The 10,900-nt window shown below is 37.3% G+C and overlaps 1 long non-coding RNA gene across 1 annotated transcript; it reads right to left on the bottom strand.

Moving 5' to 3' along the window:
- Window positions 1-3,403: 3,403 nt before the first annotated feature.
- LOC128549443 (uncharacterized) lies at window positions 3,404-9,935 on the bottom strand. Its single transcript, XR_008367638.1, has 3 exons — window positions 9,801-9,935; window positions 5,532-5,681; window positions 3,404-3,508 (listed from the first exon to the last, which is right to left on the bottom strand). It is a non-coding gene; the product is annotated as an uncharacterized LOC128549443 (long non-coding RNA).
- Between the last annotated feature and the right edge of the window lie 965 nt (window positions 9,936-10,900).

The raw sequence follows: 10,900 nt of genomic DNA on the forward strand, positions 1-10,900 counted from the left end.
AGGTAATCATTAACGATATCGAAACACAAAGGTGCTGTAACGACACTGTTGCGGTTTCAGGAGGTTGACGTATCCACGTCATTTTTCCCCAGAGGGTAACGTACCACGTCAAAACTATTTATCATGCATGTAGAACATCTTTGTCTTTAAAATGACTGAACTGTAAACATTTTGATATTGTTAAAACAAAAATGATGCAGATGCTGGGAACAGGCTGTTTTTCTTTCGTGGTTTAGTATATACAGAAATGCTACAGTGAAAATGAATAGCAATTGAGGAGTTTTTATGGTCTCATCGTGATGTTATTTGAACCCCGAACACATTTGTTAGTCAGTTGCCATTTAATGTCAACTTTTTTTTCTCCAACTAACAAAATTTAATTAGGTTTCAAGGGCATAAACCATGTCCGTCTGGTCGCAAGGGTTTAAAATCAAATCCATATGTTCAAATCTTCCTTGATGACCCTGAATCTGTAAAACATTTTTATATTGTAAATGATGCTGAAATTAGTATAAATTCTGAACGATAACTGGAACGAAGCATGCTTGATCACCATATTTTTCTTGTATTCAAACGTTACCATTCAGACATCTTTTTTGTTTAAAAAAGACAGCATGCACCTTTATTTGAATCATTGACAAACTGTTTGATGGGAGGTTCTATCATGCCAAAAAAAATGTTGACCCATAACAATCAGCCAATAATATAAACAACTAGTCGTATTCACATTATCGTGCGGGAGTAATGTTCATTCTTTCTGGTGGGTTAGTGACAGTTTGATTGTCAGCTAGTTATTCATTTAGAACCTCCTTCAAAAAAAACTTTTATGGAAACACCATATCAGTATTGACCTAAATTTTGCCTATCTAAGGAGACATAGTCATTCCAGGGTTATTAAATTTATACAATGCTGACATAAGCTTGATAAATATAGATTCTATACATGCGTCAGTTAACCATCAAAGCTTATAAAGAAAACAGCCTCGGTAATAATGTTTAGGCAGTTTCATTCACAACAATCAAATACCTATATAACATTAACCGAGTAATTAACAATAACTATTTTACTCAAACTAAGCTATATTGGCTCGCACAAAAAAGTTAGAAAAATGTCGTCAACCAAGTTTAATTTTTTTTTTTAACCAAAGTCCAGTTGAACTTCGACAGATTTTGTGTCGCCTACTACAAAGTATCTGCGCCATATAGGGATCAACCTTTTTCCCTCGTCCGTCTATCTGTCCGAGGTCGCCCCGTCTGCGTCCCGTCACGCTTCCTTGTCCGGACGCCTAACTCAAGTAAACTAAATAAAGGTCTGCTAATTTTTTACTTCATACAATGATCGAACACAGTAGATGGGGATGTGGCAGATCCAAAGAACCATGAACTCTAGGTGGTCCCATTTTTCAATTATCTCCTCCCCTTAATCCTTATAAAACAGACTTGTCCTGAAGTCCAAGTCAAAAACTATTTGAAGAATTTGAAGATACTTTATCACATTGAGATAGGAACCGCAGTGTAATGTTCCACATTTTAAATTACCTCCCCTTATCGTTATATAGATGCTTAGTAATATGGAGCCCAAGTCGAAATTATATAAAGGATTGACTTGAAACTTTGCACATAAATAGAGGTCCAATGTAAGGAAGTACAGTGACAAAGAACCATAACTACTAACTGACTTATTTTTTGAAAACCTCCCTTTATCTAGGAAAAAACTTGTCTGGGGCCAATGTCATAACCATGATAAAGGATTGTCTTGATACTTGATACAAGTGATAGAGGTCAGTGAAGCAAAGTGCAGTGTCAAGAAGCCATTTACGTTAGCTGACCCCATTTTTGAATCACCTCCCTTTGTTGCATGAAAGGAAACGCAGAAGCTTGACTGAAGCCCAAGCCAAAAACTTTGAAGGGTGATTTGATACTTTGTACATTACTACAGGTCAATGAAAGATAGTGCAGTGCGATAAGGAATCATAACTCGTACTGACACCCTTTTTACTTACCTCTCTGTATGTATAAGAAACTGATTGGAATCCAAGTAAAATCAATTTATAAACAAAATATACACATGTCAAAAAGAAAAGTAAACAAGTTTTTTTCTGTTGTTTTATTTTTGAAAATGGGTCGTTCCCAAAAAAAGTTTTTTTTTCCCAAAACAGTGGGTAGGTTACACGCTCCCACTATGTCTCTTCTCGGTGCGCTTTAAATTACTTTTTCTCCGAAAAGACATTTCGCACTCCTGGCAAATATTTTCGCCATTCTCCGTGCTATAAATAGATAATATTTTACTGCTGTTACTCTCAGGTTGCAACAATTATACCAAATGCATAATTAATACTTCTTTTTTGTTTGTTCTCATTCAAAACGTCAGAATCATATGGTTGTGCGGGGTATCTGTAAAGAACGAAACTAACTATCGTTACATGGAAAGAACAAGTACTAGCTTCTCATCACCCGAGCAACTGTGCCAACTTTTTTTCACTTCAAAGATACATGGTCAGGTTGGTCAGATGCGCATAAAGATGGATTTAGAGCAAAATAATTTCAAAATTTTTATCCATCTAACCTCTTTTATTGTATAATTATACAAGAGCTGTAAACGTGTAATTATTTCCAAGCTAGATGAGGACCGACGCTACAACATTTTCACTGAAGCATTTCTGTATATACTTACTAACCTATCCGAAAGAAAACACAGCCTATTCCCATCATTTGCATCTTTTTTAAACAATGTCAAAACTGTTTTAACAATTCAGTCATTTTAAAGACCAAAGATGGTCAACATGCATGATAAATAGTACATTGACGTTATAACGTTTACCCTTCAGGGGAAAAAAATGACGTGTTACGTCACCTCCAGAAAAAACCGCAACGGTACGTTAACCACCGCAAACCCTTGTCTTACGATATCTTGAATATTCCCTGAATAGTCATGTTAATGTATTTTGGTACAGGACTTTGGACACTGACAAGCCCTTTATTTTAAACTTAAAGTCCAGCGGAAATTCTCATGCAAATCTGTGCTAGGCGTAACTTGTGAACAGCCGTGTTCGTTACAAATATTTGGCATCTTTTCGAATCGTTGGGCAAGGATTACGTAAAAACGGGAGAGAGTTTTCCTCAAGTTACATATATCCTCTGAAAGAGAGGCTTTTTATTGCGGGGTATTATGCACGTAATCCTCGTTTTAAAACATGCGGATCAAAAAAGTATAGTGAAAAAACATACCTGAAGCGGGCCTATTTTTAGCACTTTTGCGTGCACGTTACCCAAGTTAGTCACGTGGTTTCCCCACCGTGAAAGATGTTATAGGCCGGGCGAATGGTTTATTAATACATGATAATTACTTACCTATGGCTTTTGTCCAAATGCAGTCACTCAATGGCATCAAACACACTTGTAAGCTACTTAGTGTCCTACTAGTGGGAACGTAACCATTAACAAAAGTAGTACGGCACCAGACTCGTAGTAATCTGGCTGTCTTTAAAATATCTGCTTTCGTCAGTGTCTGAAAGAAAAGTAGCAAATTAATTATTAGTTTTAGATATGACGTTCCTTCATATATTGTGTATGAATTTTAAATTATTTGCTTAAAACAAGATGAAAATTATGGTCGCACTTTGTTCTTTATAGTATATTTCTCGATTCAAATTATTTTACTTAATGAGAATTTCATAACGTTATACATCTAATAATCTCACAGTGGAATACATATGATTATCTCACAGTGGAATACATCTTATAATCTCACAGTGGAACATATCTGATTATCTCACAGTGGAATACATCTAATAATCTCACAGTGGAATACATCTGATAATCTCACAGTGGAATACATCTGATAATCTCACAGTGGAATAAATCCCACAGTGAAATACATCTGATCATCTCACAGTGGATCTGATAATGTCACAGTGGAATACATCTGATAATCTCTCAGTGGAATACATATGATAATCTCACAGTGGAATATATCTGATAATTTCACACTTGAACATATCTGATAATCTCACAGTGGAATACATTTGACAATCTCACATCCGATAATCTCACAGTGGAACACATTTGACAGTCTCACAGTGTAATACATCCGACGATCTCACAGTGGAATACATCTAATAAACTCACAGTGGAATACATCTGGCAATCTCACAGTGGAATACATCTAATAATCTAACAGTGGAATACATATGATAATCTCACAGAGAAATACATCTGATAATATCACAGTGAAATATATTACACTGTTTTATTTAGAATATTGTCAATTTCAACTATATACGTTGAACTATATATGTTGAGCAACAATCGTAAAGCGACTTGTTAGTGCTAGAACAACCATAACTCAGTTTTACAAACAATTATCATATGCCTCATTTGATTTCTTCCGAAATTCTGATCTTGAAATTTTTCTTTTTTAGGTTATTATCCGACTGCTATTCAACTCAGAGAATATTGGCAGACTAGAAGCTGAATTTATGTCTAGTGACGTTGCGCATTTTCCCGCTTTTTTCTGACGTTACGCACATTATACGGAGAACGTCTTAGTACTAAAACGGCGTATGCTGTTTGCAACTAGATAGTTATCAATCCGTGGTAAAAAAAATCTAATACTTTCTAATCCTTACATTCACTCTTGTATGTGGAAATTATTATCTTTCATAGTTGTCTTTATCACGTGAACATATATGGTAATTTTCAGGTTACCAGCTTTGAAGATTGTACAATTGCGAGACAAAGTACAAATAAGCAAGTGCATATTCATGTACATATGCAAATATTACAGTCGGAAATGATATGAATTTTCATTGTAACCCGTCGTAAAAAGAAAGCCGTATATTTTTTTCGCATGAAATGTTTGGACATATTTCAAGAAGATGTGTTATGAAGTATAATTTAAGGTGCAGCTGGCGGTAAACGATTTCTTTTGCATTGAAATGTTACAATATGAAATAATCTGAGCCGTGCTATGAGAAAACCAACAGAGTGGCTTTGTTCGCTATTAAAGCCTATTGCAATTAGAGAAACTGTTTGCGCGGAACAGCATGGGATGCGCAGGCTGGTCTGAACCCCTGCTTGTCGCAAACACATAATTTTTGTTTTCTCGTGACGCAACTCATCTTTTTTTTGTGCACCCCCTCCCTCCTCGGTCCACCTTAGTTATGTGTTGCCCTCGCCCGCCCGTCCAATAGAGACATGAAACCATGTAGGGATAATATGCAGCATGTGAAGTTGTTACATATTCGGGGTTGAACGGCCGCCAAATGCTTGTTTTTACTATTATTTATCTTTTGGAACAGTCGAATCAGTTGAGTCTAGGCAAACTCAAAACAGTTATATAGAAAGATTCAACAAGTGACACTAAGGCTTTCGTTTTTGAACATCGGACAAATGGACGTACCCGCATTTGGTACTTGTTGAGATGTTGTCAGTAACAAATGTTTAACATGTTAATACCGATAGTGAGTTCGGAAACAATAAAACTCAATGAAATCTTTAAAGGCACTGTTCAGTGGACACGTATTGACTACTTCGTTTCTGTGATACAATTTATTACTTTGTACAGTAAGATGGGTTGCTTTTGATGCCATTGGGTTTTAGTTCCTTCAGCGGTAAGATGTAGAGTTCAAAACATTCTTCTCCATATAATGCCGCGATCTGGACAATGTAAGCATTGTGCTCTGAAACGACACATAAAGAGAAATGTTACAGATACGGGAAAAACGGACTGAACGCCTGTCAAACTTGTCAGAGGTCACAGAAGGATACGACATGAAAAGTATCTAAACTGAACGCCTGTCAAACTTGTCAGAGGTCACAGAATGATACGACATGAGAAGTATCTAAACTGAACGCCTGTCAGACTTGTCAAAGGTCACAGAATGATACGACATGAAAAGTATCTAAACTGAACGCCTGTCAGACTTGTCAAAGGTCACAGAATGATACGACATGAAAAGTATCTAAACTGAACGCCTGTCAAACTTGTCAGAGGTCACAGAATGATACGACATGAAAAGTATTTAAACTGAACGCCTGTCAAACTTGTCAGAGGTCACAGAATGATACGACATGAAAAGTATCTAAACTGAACGCCTGTCAAACTTGTCGGAGGTCACAGAATGATACGACATGAATAGTATCTAAACTGAACGCCTGTCAAACTTGTCAGAGGTCACAGAATGATACGACATGAAAAGTATCTAATGAACGCCTGTCAAACTTGTCAGAGGTCACAGAATGATACGACATGAAAAGTATCTAAACTGAACGCCTGTCAAACTTGTCGGAGGTCACAGAATGATACGACATGAAAAGTATCTAAACTGAACGCCTGTCAAACTTGTCGGAGGTCACAGAACGATACGACATGAAAAGTATCTAAACTGAACGCCTGTCAAACTTGTCAGAGGTCACAGAACGATACGACATGAAAAGTATCTAAACTGAACGCCTGTCAAACTTGTCAGAGGTCACAGAACGATACGACATGAAAAGTATCTAAACTGAACGCCTGTCAAACTTGTCGGAGGTCACAGAACGATACGACATGAAAAGTATCTAAACTGAACGCCTGTCAAACTTGTCGGAGGTCACAGAACGATACGACATGAAAAGTATCTAAACTGAACGCCTGTCAAACTTGTCGGAGGTCACAGAACGATACGACATGAAAAGTATCTAAACTGAACGCCTGTCAAACTTGTCGGAGGTCACAGAACGATACGACATGAAAAGTATCTAAACTGAACGCCTGTCAAACTTGTCGGAGGTCACAGAACGATACGACATGAAACGTATCTAAACTGAACGCCTGTCAAACTTGTCAGAGGTCACAGAACGATACGACATGAAAAGTATCTAATGAACGCCTGTCAAACTTGTCGGAGGTCACAGAACGATACGACATGAAAAGTATCTAAACTGAACGCCTGTCAAACTTGTCGGAGGTCACAGAACGATACGACATGAATAGTATCTAAACTGAACGCCTGTCAAACTTGTCAGAGGTCACAGAACGATACGACATGAAAAGTATCTAAACTGAACGCCTGTCAAACTTGTCAGAGGTCACAGAACGATACGACATGAAAAGTATCTAATGAACGCCTGTCAAACTTGTCGGAGGTCACAGAACGATACGACATGAAAAGTATCTAAACTGAACGCCTGTCAAACTTGTCAGAGGTCACAGAACGATACGACATGAAAAGTATCTAATGAACGCCTGTCAAACTTGTCAGAGGTCACAGAATGATACGACATGAAAAGTATCTAAACTGAACGCCTGTCAAACTTGTCGGAGGTCACAGAACGATACGACATGAAAAGTATCTAATGAACGCCTGTCAAACTTGTCGGAGGTCACAGAACGATACGACATGAAAAGTATCTAATGAACGCCTGTCAAACTTGTCGGAGGTCACAGAAGGATACGACATGAAAAGTATCTAATGAACGCCTGTCAAACTTGTCGGAGGTCACAGAAGGATACGACATGAAAAGTATCTAATGAACGCCTGTCAAACGTGTCGGAGGTCACAGAAGGATACGACATGAAAAGTATCTAATGAACGCCTGTCAAACTTGTCGGAGGTCACAGAACGATACGACATGAAAAGTATCTAATGAACGCCTGTCAAACTTGTCAGAGGTCACAGAACGATACGACATGAAAAGTATCTAAACTGAACGCCTGTCAAACTTGTCGGAGGTCACAGAACGATACGACATGAAAAGTATCTAAACTGAACGCCTGTCAAACTTGTCGGAGGTCACAGAATGATACGACATGAAAAGTATCTAAACTGAACGCCTGTCAAACTTGTCGGAGGTCACAGAACGATACGACATGAAAAGTATCTAAACTGAACGCCTGTCAAAACTTGTCAGAGGTCACAGAATGATACGACATGAAAAGTATCTAAACTGAACGCCTGTCAAACTTGTCGGAGGTCACAGAACGATACGACATGAAAAGTATCTAAACTGAACGCCTGTCAGACTTGTCAGAGGTCACAGAACGATACGACATGAGAAGTATCTAAACTGAACGCCTGTCAGACTTGTCGGAGGTCACAGAATGATACGACATGAAAAGTATCTAAACTGAACGCCTGTCAGACTTGTCGGAGGTCACAGAACGATACGACATGAAAAGTATCTAAACTGAATGCCTGTCAAACTTGTCGGGGGTCACAGAACGATACGACATGAAAAGTATCTAAACTGAACGCCTGTCAAACTTGTCGGAGGTCACAGAACGATACGACATGAAAAGTATCTAAACTGAACGCCTGTCAAACTTGTCGGAGGTCACAGAATGATACGACATGAAAAGTATCTAATGTGAAACAAGCGTATACGTCAGCTAGTGCGTGCTGATGAAAACTTAAAAATCAAGACAGCAATGGGGGTCATGTTTGTGCGAGAAAAATAATTTCAGTCAAACACACAAACTGCAAAATAGGTTAAAATTGTAGTAGTGGTGTTTGATCTAAGGTTCACTGACAAATTCTGTCATATTATTATTCTATAATGGAGCTGCAACCTGCATGTCAAGCCTAGATATAGATATGCCATGTGATTCAGAAACAAAAATGCAAAGAAAGTATTAGGAAAACAGCTCTACCAAACAAAACAAATGAGGACTATTTAAATCCGCCATTTGTTTCGCGACATTTTGCTTTTTAGTGTCTGTATACCTAATTCTTAAATTCAGTTGTGGTCCAATCATGATCATGAGATATAGATTGTTACTCTGGACAATAAATCGTATCCCCAATAAAAACTAGTTTATCACATACTCTTTGAGAAAAAAATACATATGGCAGGCAAAAGTCACTTCATGTAAAAATAAATTTGAATTCCTGCTTTTAAAACCGTTATTGTAAAGTTCTTGCATATGTTAATTAGTTTATGAGTCTTCCATAACGTCCAGTGTATTTCCATAAGTATTGAGTAGAATCTATAGAATAGATATAGATCTAGTACCCTCAAACATAGCAAGATCAAGTAAACACACCGTTTTTAGCGGCCCTGTGGATCTGCTTAGTGGCTTCTGAACTGTTGGAACAGGAATCTCGTTTAAATCAACCTCTTGTAAATGTCCAACTTCCGTCTGATATGTTGGGCATTCTCTGACTTCTGCTGCCCTAAGAGTGTTTCTTTTTCTTGGTTTCTTTAGGAGTCTACGCCGTTTAAAACTACGTTCTGCTTGCTTCCTTTTTTTTTCAAATGCTCGCTTTTTTGTCAATCGAGCTGCATTACTGCCCGTAAATTTTTCTAGCGAGAGGAACATTCGTTTGTTCACGTGTTTCAGAGGAAAATTCTATTAAATAACAGGTTTGTTTTACTGAAGCGTATCCAGTTTGTTAATCAGATTTCAAGTAAGATGAGCAGGTTCGATCTCCGCACTGAGAGTTTTGCATCAAATCATTCGCCATCTGTACTAGAAGGTGTGAAGTTCGAGCTAAATCAGCTCTGTGATCAATAGACGTAATAATGTATACAGTGATTCAGTATCATCGAAATCTTGAGGATTATAGACTAGACTGCTGCTGGTCACAGAAACGATCCTCAAAGAGAATAGGTAATTTATTTTTTATGTACATAAGGTCCGTAAAATCATTTGTTCATTAGTTTATTTAACTGTGAGTTAGTTACTTGTGTAAAAGTATTATAAATGAAAATCAAACATTAACTTTATATTTATATGCCTTGATATCTATAACAGTAATGGTAACAGTTTAATTCTAAATATTTTGCTCTATATAATTCAATATTTAATGTATTATTACCTCTAATAAATATTTCCTTCCGACATTCTTTTGTGGTATACCCGATGTCACTCGGAAATTCAGTGAAGAACTGCCTCCGAAGTGTTTCCTTTCCGGGGCCTTTGTTGATATTATTTGATTTAAGGATTCATTTCCTTTGGAACTTCCTAGCTTGTGACAAGGATTGCGACTCTTCTGTCTTTCTTTGAAACAATTTGGTGAGATTGTTAAAGAGTCTTTGTCCTGTAAACGCCTTGCCGTATGGAAGAGTTCTGCAATTAAAAAAAGTATATCATTTGATGCATTTGGTAGCCACTTCAAAGTACTTATATAAATCGTACTTACTTCAAAACTAAACAAAATTGCTAAGTAACACGATTCTCAAGGTCAACTCTATGGGTAGACATTGAAAATATATCTGTTCCCACACACTCGTCATTTTATGTGTTAAAGTTTCTTGTACTATTTATTCTGACTATTTCCGTGAAATATATTAGCTAAAAAGAATAAACAAACCCGTCCTTTGATCCCAAACAGTGACATTGACTCTTGAGAAAGGAACCTGGAGTTTGTACATGACACCCCATCTCAATGAGTTAAAGATTCATGCCAAATATAAACAAGATTTCCTCAATGCATGTCAAAGTTATAGGCCGCACAAAATCTAACATGACGCATGCAAATACACCGACCAGCCATTTTGATGACTAGGTAATCGCTTCCGCAAGCGGTTTCGACAAAAATGAAAAAGATAATACCTGTTTCTGACACCGGGCAATAGTTCTCACTATTGACTGTCCAGACATTCAATAAGTGTATAACATCTAATTGGTAAAGAATTTTCAACTTGATAAAGGTAAGATCTACACGCATTTTCCTACGAAAATTAGCGAAAATATTGTCTAATGGACATTTCGATCTTCTGATCAGAAATAACATTATACTCTATCGACAAGAGCACATGTGCAAGCGAGAATTAAAACATCTACAAATAATTGACTTACTTGCATTGGATATTACCTGGATTTTGCAAGTATCCGCACCAGTCTTTGTTACACTGGTCATGTTGACCGAATGCATCTGGCACAATAGCTAGAAGTGAGGCTCTCAGTGCATCTGGC

Source organism: Mercenaria mercenaria, chromosome 16 (genome assembly GCF_021730395.1).
Source record: "Mercenaria mercenaria strain notata chromosome 16, MADL_Memer_1, whole genome shotgun sequence".
NCBI lineage: Eukaryota > Metazoa > Mollusca > Bivalvia > Venerida > Veneridae > Mercenaria > Mercenaria mercenaria.